General features: G+C 37.5%; 1 protein-coding gene across 4 annotated transcripts in view; it reads left to right on the top strand.

Moving 5' to 3' along the window:
* Positions 1-22,910, top strand: part of GULP1 (GULP PTB domain containing engulfment adaptor 1) — a 187,204-nt gene that overhangs the window by 62,222 nt on the left and 102,072 nt on the right. For all 4 annotated transcript variants that reach the window (XM_081143477.1, XM_081143474.1, XM_081143475.1 and 1 more), the window contains one exon: positions 3,552-3,647. The gene's annotated coding sequence lies outside the window, so the exon portion shown is untranslated. The remainder of the gene's footprint in view (positions 1-3,551; positions 3,648-22,910) is intronic.

Genomic DNA, 22,910 nt, shown 5'->3' with positions numbered 1-22,910 from the left:
GGCTTTTAGCATAGATGTTTTATAAATATTTAATCACCTAAATATGTTCTAATATATTAAAATACTGCAGTAAAGAACAATGACTTATAATTTTTGTCTTTTGAGATAAGGAAGGGAGGGAGGGAGGGAGGGAGGGAAGGAAGGAAGGAAGGAAGGAAGGAAGGAAGGAAGGAAGGAAGGAAGGAAGGAAGGAAGGAAGGAAGGAAGGGGGGAAGGGGGGAAGGGGGGAAGGAAGGAAGGAAGCTAAGGCATGAAGGAAGGAAGGAGGGAGGGAGGGAGGGAAGGGAAGGAAGGAAGGAAGGAAGGAAGGAAGGAAGGAAGGAAGGAAGGAAGGAAGGAAGGAAGGGGGGAAGGGGGGAAGGGGGAAGGAAGGAAGGAGGGAAGGACAGAAGGCAGGTGCTTAATATATGGAGAATATTGGGACAAAGTTCTGTTTCTAAAGAATTTGATGCTTAAATCCTTCTTATTTGCAGTGTTTCTGAAATAGTCCTAGTATTAGAAGATAAACTAAGTAGGTGTTGAATTCAAAAAATTAAAACTAATTAAACTACAAAACATTGGACAAAAATAACCATTACTTAAATAAGATTCTTTGACACCTTTGGTAATTACTTAGCTGCTTCTGTGTCAATTCATAGTTAAGGCCTTAATGTAAGAACTAGCAGCTTTCATATTTTGTAGGTTAAGTATATAACTGACATTAAGGAAAACTAAAGTAAAAACCTACCTTTTCCTAATCTAATGAAGGAATTGAGTGAATGAATGTAGTTATTTGGGAGAAGGGCAATGAAGGCAGAGGGAATAAAAAGTTCAAAGGCCCTAAGACATAATGTTTGTATCAAAATCTCAAAAACTCATTTAAATATTATAAAAATAAAAAAGCACACCTCAAGGAAAATAAAAATTATAAAATAAGTATTTAATAAATCAAACGTAAAACTTGTACTTCACTTTCAGTTAAGGAAGTACACATTTCAGAAAAAAAGACAATCCAGTTGTCAAAAGATTAGAAAAGAGATTATTGCTGTCAAGGTGGTTGAAATTAGCATTATCATTGGCTATTGGTGGAAGTCTTTTAAGTATATCTTTCTAGAAAACAACTTGATAATATGTATGAAAATACTAAAAAAACAAACAAAAAATGCCAACTAATTTTGTCTTTCCTTTGTCTTTTCTCTTTCCAAGATGAAAAAAAAAAAGATCTGGTTAATCACTCTAGAAATCATGACCTAATTTTACGGTTGCCTTTTATCTGTGTCTTGTTTGAAATGTCCTGTCCAGGATGAACAAATCTATTTCTAGAGATGGAAGAATGTGATAATTCAGTCTTTACATTTTGAGGAAAGATAAAAAAAATAGCTTTCAGATGGCATAGATGCAAAAAGGAAGAAATAAGATGTTTGAGATCTGTCTTTAGTGTAATTTAAAAGAGTAAAAAACATAGGCCTAGCTTTACCAATGGTCTCTATCAAAGTTATGGAAGGAGGCAGAACAAAACAGGTATGTTTTCGTATATTTGCCCCCTCCCAAAAAATAACACCAAACACACAAAACACTCTTTGTCCTTTTGGTAAGGAGAGATAGTATTCAGAGATAGATACTGTGAATATTCCTGCTACTATTTGAATTTAGGTCAGAGATACGTTTGAAAATACCAAATTAAGGGAAGGCATGATTTGTGCTGTTGCATCTTGAAGGAAAAATCCTTTTGTTTGTTAGCATACAAATGTAAAAATCTAAACCAACTGCTATGCCTGGTTTAGTTATACATGAGAATGAATAGAAGGGTAAGCTACCTAAACACTTCTCCATAGCAGTCAAAGTGGGATTGTGCTGGGCAGTGAGACAGACGTGAGCAAAGCAAGGACGATGGGCCAGGTACAGAAGGTCACCACAGTGGAAAGTCCTGGGTGCCTAGCAAAGGGCAATTGTAGGGTGGGACCTTGCCCCCAAGGTCACCTTTCCTACCCTAGCATATCCCTGGTCCTGCACTTGGGACCCCCTGATGTTTCCTCCCTAGAGATAACATCTAGGCCTCAGTTGTATTTCAGCTCCAAGCCCAGAAAAGCAACAAAACCAGTCAAGGCTGACCTCAGGACCAGCTGCATTGAATAATGATCCCCAGGGACCTACCCTAAAATTTCCACCCTTAAAGCCTTTAGGGCATTTTGCTTAGCATAATACTCTCCAGGTCCCTCCATGCTATCTCAAAGGGTAAGAGATACTTTTTTTTTTTTTTAACAGCTGCATAGTTTTCCATGGTGTAAATGTCCCACGGCTTTTTTTATCCACTCATCTACTGATGGGCACTTGGGTTGTTTCCAGATCTTAGCTATTGTAAACTGTGCTGCCATGAACATAGGGGTGCATATACTCTTTCTGATTGGGGTTTCAGGTTTCTTAGGATATATCCCCAGAAGTGGGATCACTGGGTCAAATGGCAGAGAGTATTATGCTAAGTGAAATAAGCCAGTCAGAGAAAGACAAGTATCACATCATCTCACTCATGTGGGATCTAAAGAATAAAATAAACCAATGAACAGAATAGATCCAGAGACATAGAAGCATGGAACAGACTGACAAATCTCAGAGGGAAGGTGGGGGTGGGTTGGTGGGTGGGAAGACATTAACCAAAGAATTTGTATGCATATATGCATAACCCATGGACACAGACAGTGGTGTGGTGGAGGACGGGGTGGGGGTGGGGTACTGGGTTGAAGGGGTCAATGGAGAAAAAAAGGGGACATCTGTAATACTTTCAACAATAAAGATAAATTTAAAAAAAACAAAAACAACCCTTAGAACAGAGGACCCAGCTTGTTCTCCCTCCTGGACATGCCCTCACCTTTTTCTTCTGCCGTCCATTCCCCTTCCCCACAAGTGCCTTATGATTACCTTCCTCACTTCCAGGCTCCAAGGGCCCTTCTTATACCTCTATAACTTGTTTCTTAAGCCCATTTCTTCTTTGAATTCCTTCTTCCACCTCTGTGGATTATAAATAAATGCTCCCTTATAGCTTGAGTCTTGGCTCTGAATTCTTTCCTAGCCACTCAAGTACCAAGGTTGCTGAACCCAGGTCTGGTCTGACCCCACCAGTCTTAACACCCAGTGCTGTTCCGCCACCTCCAACATGATGAAAGTTAAAATAGATAAATGCTTCCTAAAATTCTGTTTCACCTTTTTACTCATGGGCAGGGCTGTGGGCTTGATCAACTAGCTAATATGTGAAGGAGAGAGCTGATATTAGTTGTACAGCCTGAGGGAGACGGTGTATATATCTTGGGTTAAAACATTTAGTTTATTATCTAGCAGTCTTGCTATTTGCCTTATCTAGCAACTGTTTGTTACTCTACTTTTTCAAAAAACTTACATCATTTACCATTGTTTCCCTTTTGGTAGGTAACTTCCTTGAATTTTCACAAGAAACAATTAGAATTTTAGAATATGTATTGTAATCTCTAAATTGAGATATACATAAATGTAATTATTAATTCTACTAAGTCCAATTTTAATTTTATTTTTATTTATATGTGATTCCATCTGATACACAGAGGAAAGTGATTGAAGGAGAACTTGGATGGCAACTGCATGATTGAAACTGTCCAAAGTCAAGTGTCTCTTCTTTCAACTAAAGTTAGCGTATCCAGGTAAGAATAAGTGATAGTTTATTTATATACTATTGAAGAAAAGATTTGAAACTGCAAAAAATGTTTTTATTTTGTATCAAACATTTAAAAAGAAAATGGTAAAATACATAAAAGCAAAATAAAATTAAAATCACTATTGAGCCTGTTTTCTAAAAATAACTTGTATAATTTTGTTCTCTATCATTTGATTTTTTGTTCTGTTCTTTTTCCCTTTACATGAAGTTGAGATAATATTATATGTATTCTCTGTTGAATTTCTTTATTATTTTTGTAACAAATCTATTTAGTCCTACTTGGTAGTATTAGTGTTTCATAGTTCCCCTTGTATGTGTTAATATGAGCAAATGATTTTTAAATATTTTAGATGTGTTTATTATTCAGAGACTATGCTTATAGATAGATATATACATCACTCTTTTTGCATTAGTAGTTACTAAAGTTAGCATCACTGTTTCAATGGTTATAATATTTTAAAGGCTTTTTTATTCTTATTGTTGACCCATTGACTTAAATATTTTTTATTCAAAGAATTTTCCTAACAAAATCTAGTTGGTGTAGAAGGAAAAATTCAAAATTAAGATTCTAAATTTTGGTTGCAAGCAGTAGCATCCTCCACTCACATATATTCAGCCATTATATCCCTTACATAACTAAGCCTAGAAGAAATGTGAATATTATATTTGCATAATCTTTCCACATTGTCTAAAACATATCATTTATAAATGATGGCAAGTATACATTTATTCAGCTAATATTTATTAAAAACTTATTATTACAGTAAGCCTAAGCACCTTGATTATTTGAATGAGGTGGTGGTGATGGCAGACATTAAGGGCAGGAAGGTACAGGAACAGTTTCCTGGGTCTTCTAATTTTCGATAAAACATGGCAACATAGAAAACATGTTTCAGTTCCTTAGGTACAGGTAGGATGTACTAAGCGCCAAGAAGGAAGTAAAAGGGAAGGGCAATTGCTGGTAATGCTTTCCGAATGGGACTTGAAGGATGCTTCACAAATGAGACACCGATTTTAGTTGCACGTAAGAAGTACAAAGTCAGGACAGTGTGACAGAAAGAGAAAGGTTTAGTTTTGAGACTAAATGAAGTTTAGATTCAAATGTGACTTTAACATAGTTTTAAGCTTTTAGAAATATTGAAAGATACATCCTCATGGACATAACAGTATATTGGGCAGAAAGTGTGATTAAGATGATGCAGCCATTCAAGATAGTGGGAGAATAAACATGACGAAATGGGACGCAATGTTAAGAAAGCAGCAGGAAGGAGGTACAAGTACAATTTCTTCTGCCCCCTTCTGCTTTAATAGGTGAGACTAATAGCGCTCTTGCCTGAAGAGAGTCCCTGGGGAAACACCTCAGTGGAGAGCAAATTCAAATCCTATTCAAGGGATGTATCATGCCCTATCTGCATTTAAATACAAAAGAAAATAGCCTTTAAGCCATTGTAGAAATTAAAGAAACCATTTTGCTTTCACTCACCTTAGGTTGTATATTTAAAATTTATATTCAGTATATCTATATAAGTAAATGATACTTCTGTTCTAATAATAAGTGATATTCAAATTAATCTTTACTTGTGTAATAATAATATTAGTTTTCATTTAATGAAGAGATTTAAAGGAAAAATGTTCTATATATTTATGTAATATGTAATTGTAATGAATAGTTCCTTTATAGATTAATTGCTATTTGAACGAAATAGTGAAACCTGACAAAGTAATGTTCATCACATATGTTGGTCTCTGTGTTGCAAAGTGGTGAACTCTGGGTCTTCCAGTGTAAACTAATTAGTTATGCTCTGAGGGTATCATTTACTATACTAAAGCCTTCACTTATTTAGAAATAACATCTTTATTAAATGGTTTAATGTGCTTTAGAGCAGGATTTACGTTGAAAACAAAGATAAATAAAATTTCTAATAGAAATGTTTTTAAAAAGGAAATGTTTTGGAGAATAGGATTTACCTTAGTACGTGCAACGCACAGGGAAAAGGGAGTGGCTGTCTCAGAGGAGTAAAGTGGCAAATCATGAATTTTACATTTCATAGCTCATCAGTAATGGCCTGATCATTGAAACTGAAAGCGTTTCGATCACTGGGCCGTGCTGCGCCTTCCTGCCGTTCCTCCCGCATTGGCAAAGGGAGCGTGCGTGGCCGAGTTTGAGTTATGTGCCCTGTGCGGGAACCAGGGCACTTGATGAATAATTCTCTCCAGACTGCTCGCTCGGAGAGGGCAGGCTCCCCCAAGGAACTTCAGAGTTCGGGGACCAGGATGTGGAGGGAATGTGGGACAAGTGAAAACAATGTATGTTTGATAAGACCCTTCTTCCAAGCTGCCTTTCAAAAGCCCTAAATCTCTAAATGCACTTTATCTCATAATAAGGATTTTGCCAGTAAAATTAACATAGATTAAATAATAATGTTGCTTAGGGTTTGATAAATATCTACTATTATGAAAAATGCTTTTGATCTTTTAGACAGGTTTTTTAACTACCGGTCATGTGCCAGTTGATGTCCTTAGCACTGAATATAAAATTGTGAACAGCAGAGTGAGTTCTTGCTTTGTTTGGAACTTATAGTCTAGTGAGAACTGAAATACAACAATTAATATACTACAATGAGTCTAGGGTAGGACGTGTATTAGTTTCCTAGGGTTACTCTAAGAAAGAACCACAAACTGGGCGGCTTAAAACAACAAAAATTCTGGAGGCTGGAAGTCTCAAATCAAGGTGTCAGCAGGGTCACGCTTCCTCCAGCGTCTTTAGGGGAGACCCTTCTTTGTTTCTTCCAGCTTCTGATAGCTCCCTGTTCCTTGACTTGTGCAGCTCGCCTCCAGTCTTCGGCTCCATTTGCCCGTGGCTTTCTTCCCTGTGAGTCTTTGGGTGTGTCCCCTCCTCTTATAAATATATCAGTCATTGGACATAGGGTCCCTCCTAATTCCACAGTTTTATCTCAAGATCCTGAACGAATTACATCTGTAAAAACCCCATTTCCAAATGAGGTCACATTCTGAAGTTCTGAGTGAACGTGGATTTTGGGGAGATTCTCTTTAGCCCACTCTAGGAGGGTACAGTACTGTTGGTGTCCCCAGCAGGTACCCTGGGCCTATTCCTGGGGCACATTAGAGGACGCTACCTAAAGGAAATGATGTCTAAACGAAGGGTGAACGTTCAGTCAGGAGGAACCGAATATATTGTGGACCCTCCCAGCATCTGAGGAAACAGCTCGTTGGAAGAACTGGAAGTAGTTCAGAGCAGCTGGAGTCCAGAGTGGGCAGGGCTGGGTAAGGGCGGAGAGGAGAGGCATGGTGAAGAGGGTAGGGCAGCTGGCACGGAGGCCAAGGGACCTGACATTACCCTGAATGTAGTGTGGTGCCGCTGGAGGGGTTAAGCAGCTGAGCAGCCAAATACGATTTGTGTTTAACAAACCCCACGCTGGGTGCAGTGTGGGAACAAGGAATGATGGAGCGATGCTGAGAAAGAAAGCTGGCTGGGCGACTCCGCGGCACTCCAGGGTCGAAGTAATGGAGGCTTGGAGGAGGAGATGCTGGTGGGGTGAAGAAAAATAAATGCAGTAATGGTATGTTGAAAGAGTGGAATTGATTCTGTGTGAATGGGTGACAAAGGGTGAAAGGAGAGGAATCAAGTATAATGGCCCAGGTTATTAGCTTCCAAGACTGTTGATGGCTCTAGGTGCTGAGATTGGAAGTGTGTGTGTGTGTGTGTGTGTGTGTGTGTGTGTGTATGTGAGAGAGAGAGAGAGAGAGAGAGAGAGAGAGAGATTCAGTTTTGGATATTTTCAGTTTGGGTTGCTGTGGCACTTCCAAATGAGTATGTTTAAGAGGCATTGTTAATACGGGACAGGCGATGTTGAGTGTTGAGTAAGGAACTCTTAGTATATAAAGGCTACCTGAAATTGTGGGGGATATTTGAGAAAAAAACTTTTATTTCTATATCCAACACAGAAATATTATGCACACTGAAATAATGACATTTAGAAATATTTAATGGCATAGGAAATAGTCATTTAAAATGCAAAAAGAACAAAAGTGAAAACAAAACTGGAACACACAGCTGCATCTACAGTAAGATTCTAATACCCTATATGCCTGACCTGACTACCTTCAGTATTAAATACTGAAAGTAAATGCTCCTAAATGTTAGCAGTGCTTATTTCTAGATGATTTTAATTTTATTCTTCTTAACTTATTTTTAAAGGTCATTGGAGCATATACTACTTTTATAATGAGAAAAAAAAATGCTTTATTGAGGGTAAATTTTAGCACATAAAATGTATCAGAAGTAGGATTTTACTAGTGTAGTATTTTTAAAAATATGTAATTGATTTCAAGGATTGGGTGTTTTTGTTTTGTTTTGCTTGGGTTGTTTTTTTGTTTTGTTTGTTTTTTGGGGGGATTGGGTATCTTTTGACTTAGGAGGAAAAAGAGTTGTGAATGAATAGAATTATACTACCTGAGCCAGGTATTTCATAAAATATCTTGAAATATACATTGAGATATGGATTGTGCATCCTTAGTATGGTTAATAAGGTATTTAATAAATCAGAGAAAAAATTACTACTTTTGGACATAAAGTGGAAAATAAATTAGATTTATTGAATAAATTACAAAGCATTCTTCACTTGAGTTTGAAAACTGTATCAGTGTATGAGCAATTTAATAAATCAAGATTTGGATCCTTTTATGTAAGTTGTCATTCATAATGCCAGGTTGCCTTATGTAAGGTGATTAGACATAACATTCCTGTGCAGATTTTACTAGTTTCTATAAGCCACAAGTGGTATTTAGATTTCTGGAATGCAGAGTTAGAGCTTTAATATTAAATCTACTTTACATATCCAAGGGTCATGCTGGGAGAAGAGAACATATTTGCATGTTCTTCTGTTCTTTTCTACTCAGTTTCAGAACATTAAACAACTATTCCATTAAAATTTTAAAATTATTTTTATGTTATTTCCTTTCTTTGGAGTTACCAAGAGATAACACAGGGTAATTAATACCTCATAATAACTTTCATAGAAGGCTGAATGCCGGCTAGCACCTGCAGTGGGGAGAATCATTTGACATTTATGTGGCAGTCTGTTTTTTTTCCCTTCAAATTTTGATAATTGCTTAAATAGAATTGTTTGCTTTGCTTTGTCAATAAAATTATTTGCTAATCCTGACACCTAGGAGGAAATAGAAAAATGTTGTTTAACGATAGTTCAAAATTCAAACATGACTTGTTAATGGCTATAAAGTAAGCAGACCCTCTTTCTTTAAAAATAGTTTTAAGTATACTCAACTAATGTGTATACTGGAAATAAATTTGTTGGTTAATTTGTTGGAAAATATAGATTAATAATTATAATACAAAAGGAGCATAAGCTTACATTTTACTCATCTCAGTGTGGATTTTGACTTTTTTGCAAGCAAGTTTACATCCCTTATATCATTTAGTTAAACTATCCCAAGAATATTTTAAATGACTTGTCCTATTCAAATTTTGACTTATTTAGTATTATCAATGTGGAATTTTACTAGAAAATCTATCTACTTGGAGTTTATGGGCCTTTTATAAAACCCTGTTCTTGGGGGGAGTTTTCTAAACTCTTGCGTGAGGATTAAAATTCTGCTTGGGATCCTAAGCAACATTAATAATATTAATAATAATGGCCAGAGTTATATATTGTATGGTTTGTGTCAGGCACTGCTCTAAGCTGTCTGTGCAAATCAACACATTTAGTCCTCATGGAGAAATTTTGAGGTAGTTTACAGGTGAGAGAGTTTAGGCACAAAGAGGTGACATAAACTTGCCCGAGGTCAAATGGCAGAGCTGGGATTAGAACCCAGTTAGAGTCCTTGTTTTGTTCATTACACTCTACCGCAGATTTTCAGCCTTTTGCATCTCATCACATAAACCAATTACTGAAATTCTACGGCACACACAAAATATTTTTTTTGCCGATCTGACAAAAAATAGGTATAATTTGCGTCATTTACACCAGATGGCTATTGTGTTGGCTGTTTTCTTTTTTTTTCTTTTTTAACAGTCTAAGGGAAAAGAAGTCAGTGCCCCTAACTAAATAGTCAGGTATTGCATATTTTAAAAATTCTTGCAGCACACTGCTTGAAAATCACTACTCTACTGCATAAAGACATACATTAGCATGAGAGCAAGTATTTTAGTCCCAAAATCAAACTAGTCAGTATTCCCATGTCATCTTCTCCTGAGACAATCTGACATTCAGCTCTATGCTAGACACGTTACCTATTTCATCTTCTCCCACACTTCTGTACCTCCCTCCCCCTCATATTCCAGTCATTTCAGATCCCTTAACTCTTCTCTTCTTCTAATATTTTTTTTATTTGCATGTTTTCTAGTATGTATCACTATAAAGAGATTCCAAGATAAACCTCTAATTTTGTTTAAGAAGGATTTTACTATCTTAAAATGGTGTTTTCATCCTTTAGTTCTGTGCCCTGTGATGCTAATGCAAACAGCAACAGCAAGTTTTCAGGGTGATGGGATTATTAAAGGAGCTTTTGATATCTCCTTTTATAATTTAAACTTATATTTTATATTAAGATATATTTCAAAAGGAAAATTATAGATTCTCTATTCCTTATGATAAACCAAGCACATGCAGCAATATCTGACTTACAAGCCCAAATCTCTGGATAGAACACAAAATAAATACATATAATTTGATGCAGAATTATGCTGGGAAATAAGTCAGAGTACCCTCAGTAGACCAAAAAGTAGGAGAAATCCAGAAAAGGACACAGTGTCAGATTTGAGAAGGAAGCTACAACACGAGGTATGCACAGGGAGGACTGTTAACCAAACGTGGGAGTGGCACCAAGAATGTTCCATATCTGCAAATGCAGGCTCCAGGTTCCTGGAGAGGCAGAGAGGCTGGGGATACGTCACTAGTTGCTTAGTTGGGATATAGCAGAGGAGTGTTCAAGTATTTAAACCTGCAGAACCCCATTTATCTGCTGTGGTCAGGACAGTGAGGATGTAAGCTTGGATGAGACAAAAACAGTGACATGTTCAGATGAGCAGCAGTGATGAGAAGCAGGCGACTCCGCTACCAAAGCTGCCCTTTCTTCAGCCTGCTCGCCCATGGCCCCGCTCTCCCTGAAGGGACATGACCGCCCCGAGAGGACAGGAGTTACTGCAGGAGCGGGGTGCAGTTAATATACACAGCCAAGGGTTGTCAGAAATGTCGCTTGAATAGGAGAGAGCCAAGCTGAAATCAAGTGAATTAGAAACTTGATGATATTCCTTTAACATTTCAACTAGGCCAGAGCATAAGTGGGAAATAGTTCAACGTAAAATTCCACTGTATGTTGAAAATGTTAGAAATAATGTTAAAAATCAGGAATGAAGGTAGAAGACAAAGGTCATTATGGAGTTTCAAAACAAAGCACATTATTTTTTGAGAATGCTATCTTTTTTTTATTGTTTTGTGTAATTCTAAAATTGGTACAATGTCCAATTTTTTGTTACATCATGGACAAATATTTAAACACTAACCATAGAAAATATTTAAATCTCAAACAGAGTGATAACCAGAGATTCAGAAAGTTATTTTCTGATAAGTGTAGGTTAACATCAGGGATAATTTTTTTTTTTTGAGCATATTTATTCTTTCTTCTCAGGAACAGTATAAACAATGTTGAAGAAAATAAACTGTGATAAAAAATAACGTATTTGGATGCAAAGAAGTAAAGAGTGCACCTTTTCATCTCTGCCCCAACCCTCATTAAGGAAATAAATTGAATCCACTTTAAAAGTAGTGGATGGCATTCTACTTTGTCAGGCTTTTATAATGACTGTGTATTTATTCTAGAAATAGAGAGCTGTGCAAAGTCTGTCTGTATGTAGGGAATAAAGAATATTTTTCTATTTCCTGAGCTTTGGAAGTTTTCAAATAATAACAAAGTATTTTCATTTTTTTATTCCAAGGTTGTACTAGCTTTGGCTTGTTTTTTTCTTTTGCCAAACCTAGATATGATGTTATTTGGTTATTCAATTTATTATTCTCAAGCCTAATAGATTCCCAGTCATACTCTTAATATTTCATTGCAAACAAACACATTAAGTTAGCGTTGAATTCTTGGGCAATTCTTCTCCTCATAGTGAGAAGTATAATGCTGAAACTTGGAATCTTTCAGATTCCTATGTTGTTGTTTTTCATATGTGTCTTTATTGACTTCAGAGAGAGGAAGGGAGGAGAGAGAGAAACATCAACGATGAGAGAATCGTTGATCAGCTACCTCTTGCACGCCCCCCTACTGGGGACTGAGCCCCCAACCCAGGCATGTGCCCTGACCTGGAATTGAACCCCGATCTCCTGGATCCTAGGTTGATGCTCAACCACTGAGCGACTCTGGCCAGGCTGGATTTCTATGTTTTTTCCAACTTGCAGAATTGTTAGTTCACCAATGTTTTTGGTAGTACACAATTAAGCTATTTCAGTAACAAGTAGTACAATTTGGTGTGATACAGAAATAAGGACAATAATATGTTTATTTAACATATTTAAAACCCCTACTTATTTAGTGCTTACTTGTCTCTGGTACTGGTGTAACTGGTACTTTCACATGTACTCAGTTATTTTCTTAAAGATGACTCACTATATAGGGAATTTATTCTTCTCATTGTGCAGATGAGAAAACTGAGGTTCAGAGGCTTAAGTGACTTGCCCAAGTACATTTAGCAAACATAACACTGAAAGCACAGTACAGCTCGGGCCTTCTGATTGAAAATTGTCATTTTTTTACCCCACAGTGCTTTTTTTTTTTTTTTTTTTTAAATATCTTTATTGATTTCAGAGAGAGGAAAAGAGAGGGAGAGAGAGAGACAGAAACATCAATGATGAGAGAGTCATTGATCAAGCCCGCAACCAGGCATGTGCCCTGACTGGGAATCAAACCCCGATCGCCTGGATCCCAGATCGACGTTCAACCGCTGAGCCACGCCCGGCCGGGCCCACAGTGCTTCTTAATAAATGTTATTAATGATGCATATTGCTGATATTTTCAGAAATAATATGAGATGCATAAGAGTGCAATCTGTAAAATCTGGCTTTTTTTCTGTACTATGTCTTGATTCTCCCTGCCTCAAGCCCTCGAGGGTTAGGCTGTATTTTGCCAGCCTCCTTAGGCAGATGCTTCGAGTTGCTGGAATTGCTGTTTTTTGTGTGGACCTGAGCTGCCTAGTCCAGATCTGAGATGGTATTTATTCATTCATTCACTCAGATATTTACTAAATAACCACCATGTGCCTTGCAATGTTCTAGGCACCGTGGATTCAGTATGAAACAAAATAGAAATAAAACCCCTACCCTTCTGGGCTTACTTTCCAGTATGAGAGCATCATTGCAGCCTCCTCCTCAAGCCCATGACCTAGAATTAAGGAACATTTTTAAAAAAGAACCTTCCTTTTCAGTTTTTTAATATTCGGAAAAATAAAATAATGAAAAAATGCAATGAACTCATCAAATAACTGCAATTATTACTCTATAGACAAATCTGACCTACCTGTAGAAATTGTTGGCTTCTAGACAGTGCCACTGTATAGCTTGAAATTCCCATTGAAGCACAAAAGAATATATCCAGACCAAGAAAGCCCCTGTAGAGGTGTCCATGCAAATGTTCAGAAGCACTGATTGTGTGAAAGTTAGGTTTCACCTCTACCTGTAGCTGTGGCTTTAACTAGCATCCCTTCTCGTTTCCACCCGTGGACATGGGCAGCTGGGCCGTTCTCTCCGCCTGGGTTCTGTCCAGCTCCATCCCTCGCTGCAGGTGCTCGATCACCTTCCTCAGCGGGGGCCCCTCCGAGAGGTCACTCACACATCAGTATCTTCATCATAATTTTCTGTATTCACAGCAGTTTCAGTGATTACAATTTTTTTATTCTTTTTTTTGTTTTTCAATCCTCACCTGAGGATATTTTTTTCCATTGCTTTTCAGAGAGTGGAAGGGACAGAGAGAGGGAGAGAGAGAGAAGGAGAGGGGGAGAGAGAGAAACATCGATGTGAGAGAGACACATCAGTTGGCTGCCTCCTGCACTTGCCCTCACTGGGGCCAGGGATTGAGCCTGCAACCGAGGTACATGCCCTTGGGCCACAATTGAACCCGGAACCCTTCGGTCGCCAGGCTGACATTCTAGCCACTGAGCCAAACCTGGCTAGGGCTGATTATGATTTTTGAACTGCTTCTGTTATTTTTATAGAATTAGCCAACTGTGTTCCAATGTTGGCTACACCAAAGATGGAGCTACTTTACTGCTTACAATTACTGATGATAACTTCAGCTAATAGATCTGCAACTATGTATTAGAGTATTTTCTATGAATTTTCTGTGCCAATTCAAGCCAGGGGATTTCTGTCTGAGTTGAATTATAGAATTGCTGCTGGGTTTGAGACAGAACATCAATTTATGTGCAAGATGTTAATTTGCATGATTGAATGATTCTCCTTCAGTTCTCCAATACAGTAGTAGGAAGCGTTTTCCTCTTGAGGGGGTTTTGTTTTTGTCTCAGAATAATATTCTCCTTTCAGCCACCTTACAGATAAAAACTATAGTTAAGAGATGTCTGATGCTATGTTTAAATATTTCATACTTACAAATTGTTATAACAACATTTTCATTCCGCCTTTTAATTACAAATTATGTCCATTTTCTATCTGCTTTAAGTCCTTAGAGTTCACCTTGGTTGTCAGTTATCTTTTCTCTGCAATGATTCCATATTGTTGGAACAGGATTTATTTGTCCAATTTTATGAGAAAATGATGGAGACTTGGCAAAACCTAATTAAATGTTACATCATTCCTTTTCATCTGTAATAAATATTTTATAACAGTTCCTTGTTTTCACTGACAGTTAACTCAATTCTACATTTCAATGCAAAAGCATTATGGCTCTCACTCTTCACTTTGGAATCTTTGGATAGATTTCCAGTCATCTTTCAGTTTTTCTGAGACATGAGCTCCTTAATCAGTAAGTTTGATTTAACAGTTAATCTAAAACTGTATCAAGTCAGGTGAGGAAACTTGTCTTTGACTGGGAGACCTGTATCTGTTTCCCAGAAATCCGTCCAGCCTTCCAGACCCACCTGGGCAGCACACTGTGGCTAGAAGCATAATTCTGTGATCACTTCGTCAACTTGCTCACCCCCTTACTTTTAGACACTAAATCCGGCCCATTAAACCTGTTAAATATAATGTGTTCACTTTTTTTCCCACCCTCAGAGACAGCTTTTTGTTTCTCTACCGTCATATTTGCCTGAGCTACAATAACAGCATTTTAATTCTTCTTTTAGTATCTACTTCAAAAATATACATATATTAATATGCAAATGTACATGCAGATTTAATATCTCCCGGCAGGAGAGTGTTGTATAGTTAAGGTCATTTTGTGGCTCCTGTTTAGGAGGACTTGATATGTTTTTATGTTCGTGTTTTAAGGAAATTACATCTGCTTCCCATCATAAGGCTTGGCGGGACCAGCAGATTTTTTTGTGGTCTTCTCTCTGGATCCATGTTTTCACACTTTCAGATCTTTACACACAACCTTCCTTCTGCTCGGTAAACTTCACTTTCAAGTTGTAGTTTAAACGTTACTTCCTCAGAAAAGCTCCTCTTGATGTTTTTATGCTAGTTAAGGTTCTCTTATAATATGCTACCAGAGCTCCCGGTATATCTTTTTTTCCCCCACTTCTCATTATTTGTGCAATTTTTAAAAATCTAATATCCGTCTTTCCTAATAGTATGTAAGCTCCATCAGAGCATAGGTTAATTCACTCTTGTTCACTCATAATATTAGCCACAAGATAAATTCTCAGTAAATATTGTTTGAATATGGACCTGAATGATTTAAAGATACCTTTGTTACTACTTTTAAAGATGGGTTATTTCTTGAGAAAAGTAAATTTATCCCTGTTATGTATCTTTTGGATTTTCAACTTATTTCACATTGTCTCTAAATAAAAGAAATGTATAATTTTAAAAAATTTATACCTTCACCTTATGCACTAATTATGACTAAATGTTAAAATAACTACTTGGGGAATAAATGGTATACATGTGGGTTATTGTATTTGTTGAGAGATGTTCCAATTTCAATTTGCTCATTAAACACTGTTTATTTTAATGCATTAAAATAGAGTTAGTGTTTTTAAAGAATGTGTTTAGAATTGTTGATGGACTTTTACCTGCTTCTGGTTGATGACCAGTTTTTGTTAAATGTCTAGTTTACTGAAATCTTTATCCTTTTCTTTATAAAGGCGCTGCATAAATATATATATATAATCTATCTTTCATTGACTTCAGAGGGAGGATGGGAGAGGGCGAGAGAGAGAGAGAAACGTCAATGATGAGAGAGAGTCATTGATCGGCTGCCTCCTGCATGCCCCCGACTGGGGATCGAGCCCACAACCCGGGCGTGTGCCCTGACTGGAACTGAACCCCAATCACCTGGATCCTAGGTCGATGCTCAACCGCTGAGCCACGCCGGTCCAGGCCATAAATATGTTTTTTAATTGAAATATTGACTCCAGCTGTATAACCATTAGACAGATAAGTTTTGACTTACTAGTATGATTCTAGCCAGTAGGTACTTATTCTAAATCATAACATTTCAGCAGTCTTCATTGGAAAAAATAATATGTTATTTTTTTAAGAGCTTAATTTAGCAAGAACTAAGTGAAAGATTTGAAAGATAAGATGTTTGCCCTCCCAGAGTGTTCAAAAGAATGCTGAAGCTGGAAAAGCTCAACACATCTGAGCTTGGCAATTCCTCTGAGAACTCAACACTATTAATCATTAAACAGAGTTTTTGTAATATGTCAGGGGCTTATAATTTTGTTCTATTCTAAAATAGTGTTTGTGACAGGAAGGTGATTTTAATTTCTGTGTTATTGAACATATGCAAATTTTAATATCACACATAATGACAAAAATAGTTCTGGTCTTTTCAAAAGCCAAACTGTATATAATTAGAGTAATTTATAATTTTTAAAGTGCAATTAATTTGCATGACTGTTTTAAAATTATAAAACAGGTACTTACCTGGCAGGGGAGATACCATGATCATGAAGGTGGTTTTCCCAGAGTGAGGCTTATTCATTGTACTCTGGATGTGCTGACCCCTTCAATTTCCCCAAATGTGGGACACTTGGCTGCAATTTGTGGTACTGGGGGACTGTGTTGGCACTGTCCCCAGAAAATAAAATAAATTATAAAACAGGGTTATAATTAGGTGATGGCTGAAGGCCCCTTTCAATTCTTTTGTAACAAATTATAATTTTTGGTTTTATGCAATAATGTGCTATCAAGAGAAAATATGTTACCATGTGGGATAAGTCTTAACATGTTGGAATGCATTGTTTAAATGTGATTTTTAGCATTATTTAAGAAATCTAAAGAAAGTTCACTTATTTTATTTTGCAATTTCAGAACGAGTTTACAAATGACTAAAATTCCTTACTGTAGCTAACATGGTCTTGGGAACTTTTTCCATGTGGTCTTTTGGAGCCTTTGACAGAATGAGTAAATCTGCGGGAACTGTATTTCACAGATAAGAGGAAAGGGCACATTTGGGGACTTCTTTTTAAAGACTATAGCATGAAGCCTACTATGGTGCCCATATCTCAGCTAGCTAGAGTGATCTCTGATAAAATCTATTTCATCTTAAGTAATAAAACAACTTTATCTCAGAAGACTGAAGGGCTGTATATATCCGCCAGTGAAATGTAGCCCAGATCCTGAAAAGTTAAATGGTGATTCCTGGGAGTTGGCTTTCTGGAGTCCTGTGATAATTTGGAGAATGTGACTTATTCTGCAGCCCTAGCAAATTTTAAAGAAAAGTTAGGTTTGGAGGAAATGGTAACATCTGTCCAAATCATTTGTCAGTGTAGAATCAGAGGAAAAGGTGTTTGCCATTGGAGAAGGAAGGAATAGAAGAAATGGAATATGCCCTTTGAAAAGAAGAAGCAGATGAATCTAAGTGAATTAAAGCGGCAACTGATGCCAATTTTTTTCTTGTCAGTCCATCTCTTCCATTATAGGACTAAAAAGCACAGGATTGTCAAAAACTGAAAGGACATGCCAATTGATTTGAGTATTGGAGTAAGAGTTAAAGGAAAATACTTTCATTATTTCAAAATTTCCTGAGATAGCATGGAATGAGTCCAACCACTTTCAGTTAAGTGAATTCCGTGGTTTGCAGATGGATAAACTAAACCAAGATGTCTCAGTGCTGGGTTACAGGAACACCGTTCATTTGCAAAGCCTTTTCTTGGAATCTTTTTCCCATTCAGTGACTAATTAATAATTAATAGAAATAATGCAAAAGGAAGGAAAGATATAATCCTCTGGAATAAAGTGGATTTACTGAAATTTTACTGAATCTATCTTCCCAGTGTTTTTTGATTTTGTGAGCAGTTTTTACTCTTTAAAATGAAATCCTTTTATGCAGCTTGTCCCCTTTTGTCTTTTCCTGTCTTCTTTCCCCTTTCCCTCTTTCCCCTTTCCCTCTTTCCCCCCCTTCTTTCTTCTGTTCTCCCGTTAGGTGGGGGTCATAGGTCCCTTTTGGGCTGAAGAATATGCTCTACATAAATGTAATTAGATTGTAGTGGTCATCGTACTACTTTGTAATTATCCCAAGAGCCATTGAATTGTATATTTTAAATGAGTGAATTCTAGGGTGTATAAATTATGTATCAATTAAACCGTTTTTAAAAAGTGAAATGCTAGCCTGAGGTTAACTGAGGTGACTGGAATAAGTACAAGGACACCAGTCTTAGATTGATTAGAACAAATCACTGAGCGAGACACTCAGTGAGGGCTCCATTGGTAAGTCCCTTCCCTTCCTAACAGTCTCGAGCTTCCCAGCCATGTGATAGAAGAGATGGACTGACAGTCAGAAAACTGGCACCGGCCGCAGCTTTAATTCACCTGTATCAGTTTGTGGGCTTTGTGTCCTGCATCCTGGGAATGGAGACTGTCAGTAATAACTCAGAGACGGGATTTGCCCTTTATGCAGACAAGCCACAGGAGAGCAAGCACCTGAATATATAGTATTCGATTGAAACGTGAACAAAAAGCACACAGAACATTGACTGCAGTTAGTCAGAAAGAGTTGGGTAAATAGTTTTGAACATTTGTTTCTAAAGCCTAGTAAGTTTTATTCATTTTCAAGTAAATGCCGAATCACAATGATAAAGATTGATTTTTTTCCCCCCCAAACATGTTATAATTTCTGTATTTGAAAAAGTTTGGGTGCCTGGAAAATATCCTTTGTCTACATCAGAAAAATGTTCAAAACAGTTAAACGCCATTGCAAAATTGGGACAGTGAGAATGCATGCGATCAGAATATGTGTCGCATTTTAAAATGCAAGGTGGTTTTGTTTTTATTGTTCTGTCCGTGGTGTCAGTTTGGTTGCTTTTTTGCCTCATCTCATTCGTTATGACAGGAAATTCCTTTCCCATTATCTCTTTTGACATAACACGGCTGCTTTTTAATTGACTGTGAATGTTTTTCAGGGAACATTGGGAGCTTTTAAAGCATGCCTCACTGGATTATAAAGAATTGTTGTTTTGTTACATGTTTCCTCAAACTAGAGCTATTTGCTAGAATTACCCAGAAGTTTCTTTGTCACTTACTTCCTGTGCCAAAAGTTGCCTGTACACTCCAGATTATTGGAATAGCTCAGGAGACCTTTGTTAGCAGAAAAGAAGATGCATTTTTAACATTTTTTCCCCACTGGTAACTATATGGTATGATTTATTCCTATTAGTTAAAAATAGCAAAAAATACATCACTCTAAAATGATTAGAGATTAAAAATTACTTTTGCTTCATTTGAAAAACCTTATTCTCTTATAAAAGATGAGTTTACCCAATTGTTATCGGTGGGGTGCCTTCTGTGTCCCACCTGTTTGCTGGTGGAAGTGGGCTTCTTGCAATGTCACAAGAAAATGAATTTTCTGAGAAAGCCTTATTTCAGTGGAATCAAACCCGAGTTTCCGAGGTCCCATCTCCCTCTGTCATGCCAAGGAAAAATCTAGCTGTGTCTTCAGCAGAGCTAGGATCAAAGTCACTGCAAAGCCTCTGTTCCTTATCTGCACAGTCCAGTTCAGCAGAAGACTAGGTTAGCTTGTGTTCCCAGCTGCAGTCCAGTACCTGTGGGGTCTGCATGGCCATGGGCTATGTGGCTTCTAGGGCCACGTGGCTACGGAGGAACGGGCAAGTACAAGGAAGCAGGAGCAAAGCCAGAGGAATGAGACAAACAAAAGAACAAGAATTCTTTTCCCTGGGGATTTTAACCTTCTAAGATTTCATGTGCTTGCAGTAGTGCCGCCCCCTCTAGCTAATTCTTTGTTCCGGGTTAGACTGACAGTCACCTTCCCTATGCCACCCCTTTTACTGAGCATGTGCCCATTTCCCCTTTGTTGGACCCCTTCACCCAGAGATCTGCAGGGAGTGGACTGTGGTTCCCTGGGGAGTGTGAAATTGCAGCTTCCTGGTGAAGCTGCCCAAATGACTGTGCTTACAATGTTTGGCCTCCCCTTTGCCTTTTTCCTATTATTAATAACTAGCTTATTACAATGGTAACACAGTCTTAATGATATTTTGGTTTGATAGAAGTTTGACTTCATGAAAATAATTGTTTAAAATGAGAACTTAAAGGATCCTTATTGATTATCTAGCCTCACCTTCTCTTTGGCAAAGAGTAGGTTTGTTCTTTTAAGAAAGAGCTTATATTTCCTGCAGTTTTAGATTTTTAATCAAACAGTAGTTTATTTAAGTCAACCATACCCCTGTTAAGATTATGAAATTTTGAATATGTGGAGTCTAAACTAATGTAGTTTATATTTTAACTTGGAATATTTGTGTGTGTGTGTGTATGTGTGTGTTTATGGAGGGGTGTATAAATTAACACAATGATTAAGTGTCAATATGTCAAAATATATTTATTCTTTTAAAACATTTTTTACTAAAATTTAAGATTAAAAAGATGAAGGGTCACCATTGCCAGCCCTTTGTTGTTGGTATTTCCATCCACCCATTGCAGCTGTACAATTCAGCAGAGCCAGTGAAGGAGAGACAAAACCTGTTCCTCTTAGACAATCTAACCTATGCAAAGGCTAGGCTCTTTTCATAGACACTTCACACCGTGGCTCTTTGGTTCTTCAAGGCCAGAAGGAGAGAGTCTCTTTCTTCAGAAAGGGCCCAGTTCCTCTTTAAAGGGCTCTTACTTGATTAAGCCAGGCCCACCCAAGATAATTTTCTTTTTGTTGATGTTTAGAGAGAGAGAGAGATAGAAACATCTATGAGAGAGAAACATTGACACCAGTCGGCTGCCTTCTGCACGCCCCCTGCCTGGGATGGAGCCCACAGCCCCAGCATGTGCCCCAGTTGTCAATTGAACTGGTGACCTCTTGGTGCTGGGTCGATGCGCAACCACTGAGCCACCCCAGCCAGGCAGTTTTCCTTTTGAATAACTCAGAAGTCAGCTGTTTGGAACCTTAGCTGTATCTGCAGAATCCCTGCAAATTTACAGTGGTGCCTCAGTTTTCCAACGTCTCTGTGACGAACATTTTGGTTTATGAACGCTATAAACCCTGCAACAAATGCTTCGGTTTGCGAACCCGCCTCGGAAGTCGAACATGCCCGCGGCTCCCGCTGAGGGCAAGACCCCGAGGCCCAGCTGCCGGCTGGGGATCCCTCGGTTTCCGAACGTTTCAGAACTTGAAGGGCCTTCCGGAGCGGATCGCATCAGAAACCGAGGCACCGCTGCGTTCCTTGATGTGATCGTGAGAATGCCATCCCGTCAGTCACAGGTCTGCCCCCTCTCAGTGGGAGAGATTTTAAGGGTTTGTGCACTAGGGGAAGGCATTCTGGGACCGTCTTAAAATTCTGCGAATCATGATCATCAGCTAATTTTGTTGTAGGTGATGTTTCTGGATTTTTTGTTTTGCTGTCCTGGTCGTACTATATCTTTTTATAAAGAAAATCACAAACCAGACCACCATGACCACTTTTTCCAAAAATCCTATAATTAAATGTTTTATGTTAACAAAATGAAACAGGAGATCCTATCATTATAAGGTTTACAAAATAGCAAAAGGTTTACAAAAACATACTATAGCTTCATAAGCGTGACCTTCCTATTTTATCAAAGTGTAGGCCCTTCGTCCCTCATCACTATTTTGGGATTACCTTCTTCATCTAGCTGCTACCAGATTCCCCTCGGAGAACACGTTCATGCTGCTATCACAGCAGTTAGCACATTTTATTGTCTGTATTCTGTGGCCAGTGACTTTTTTTTTAGTAGGTGAAATTCATCAATTACTCTATTTTTCATATATATATTAATATTTGTTAACTGATAGGACTAATATTATGAGGTAGTGTACCTGAATCTTTTATAGAAATGGAGAATTTATGCTTTCCAGGTTCCATTTTGCTCCCCAGGAAAGAAGGGCATTAAAAACTAGATTTACTGATTCCTCTTGAAAATGTTCTTTAGGCCTCTTTAAAATTCAGAGCCCACATGCTCTAATCGGCAGTTGCACATATCAAGTTGAAGTTAAAATTGATTATACATTGGTATCATCTGTTTGTTCTAGTTAGAGGTGAAACAGCAGTTCTTTATCTACTTTGGCTTCAGTATTTGCTTAGCAATCAAAATGCTTGGAGTTGTAAGTTGCATCGGCATAAACGACTAAGGGGGATTTTTAAAAAATTAACTCTTAAAAATAATCTTTAGCTGTTCTGAGATCAAACTAGAGTCAGCTACTAGTATGTTGTATCTTTTCATCCAAAATTGGCATTAATTTCCCAGATGCATGGTACTAAGCCTGTAGATCACCTGTGAAATATGCATACTTTCTGGCTGTCAAGAAGTGATTTGTTGTGTCTTTTGTCCCCCTAAATAAAGGATTTAAAATTAAACATCAATTTACAATGGGAAGTTTTGGTGATTTTCTTTAGCATTATTTTATAACCATTACAATTAATTCTCCTTAAATAAATACATTTTATTATTTCAAGACAATAAGATTAATTAAAAAAGCAAAAGGTTTACAAATTGATGCTGAAAGCTAAGATTTACATATTAACAATTTGTACTGTCAATTGGTGAATAAAAAATTAACATAAAAGAGGAAATTAAAATCTCAACAATTAAAACACTGAATAATATAGAATTTTTTTAGGCCATCTATAAAT

Source organism: Miniopterus schreibersii, assembly GCF_964146895.1.
Source record: "Miniopterus schreibersii genome assembly, chromosome: 7".
Taxonomy (NCBI): Eukaryota; Metazoa; Chordata; class Mammalia; order Chiroptera; family Miniopteridae; genus Miniopterus; species Miniopterus schreibersii.
This window is presented reverse-complemented; position numbering and strand designations above follow the sequence as displayed.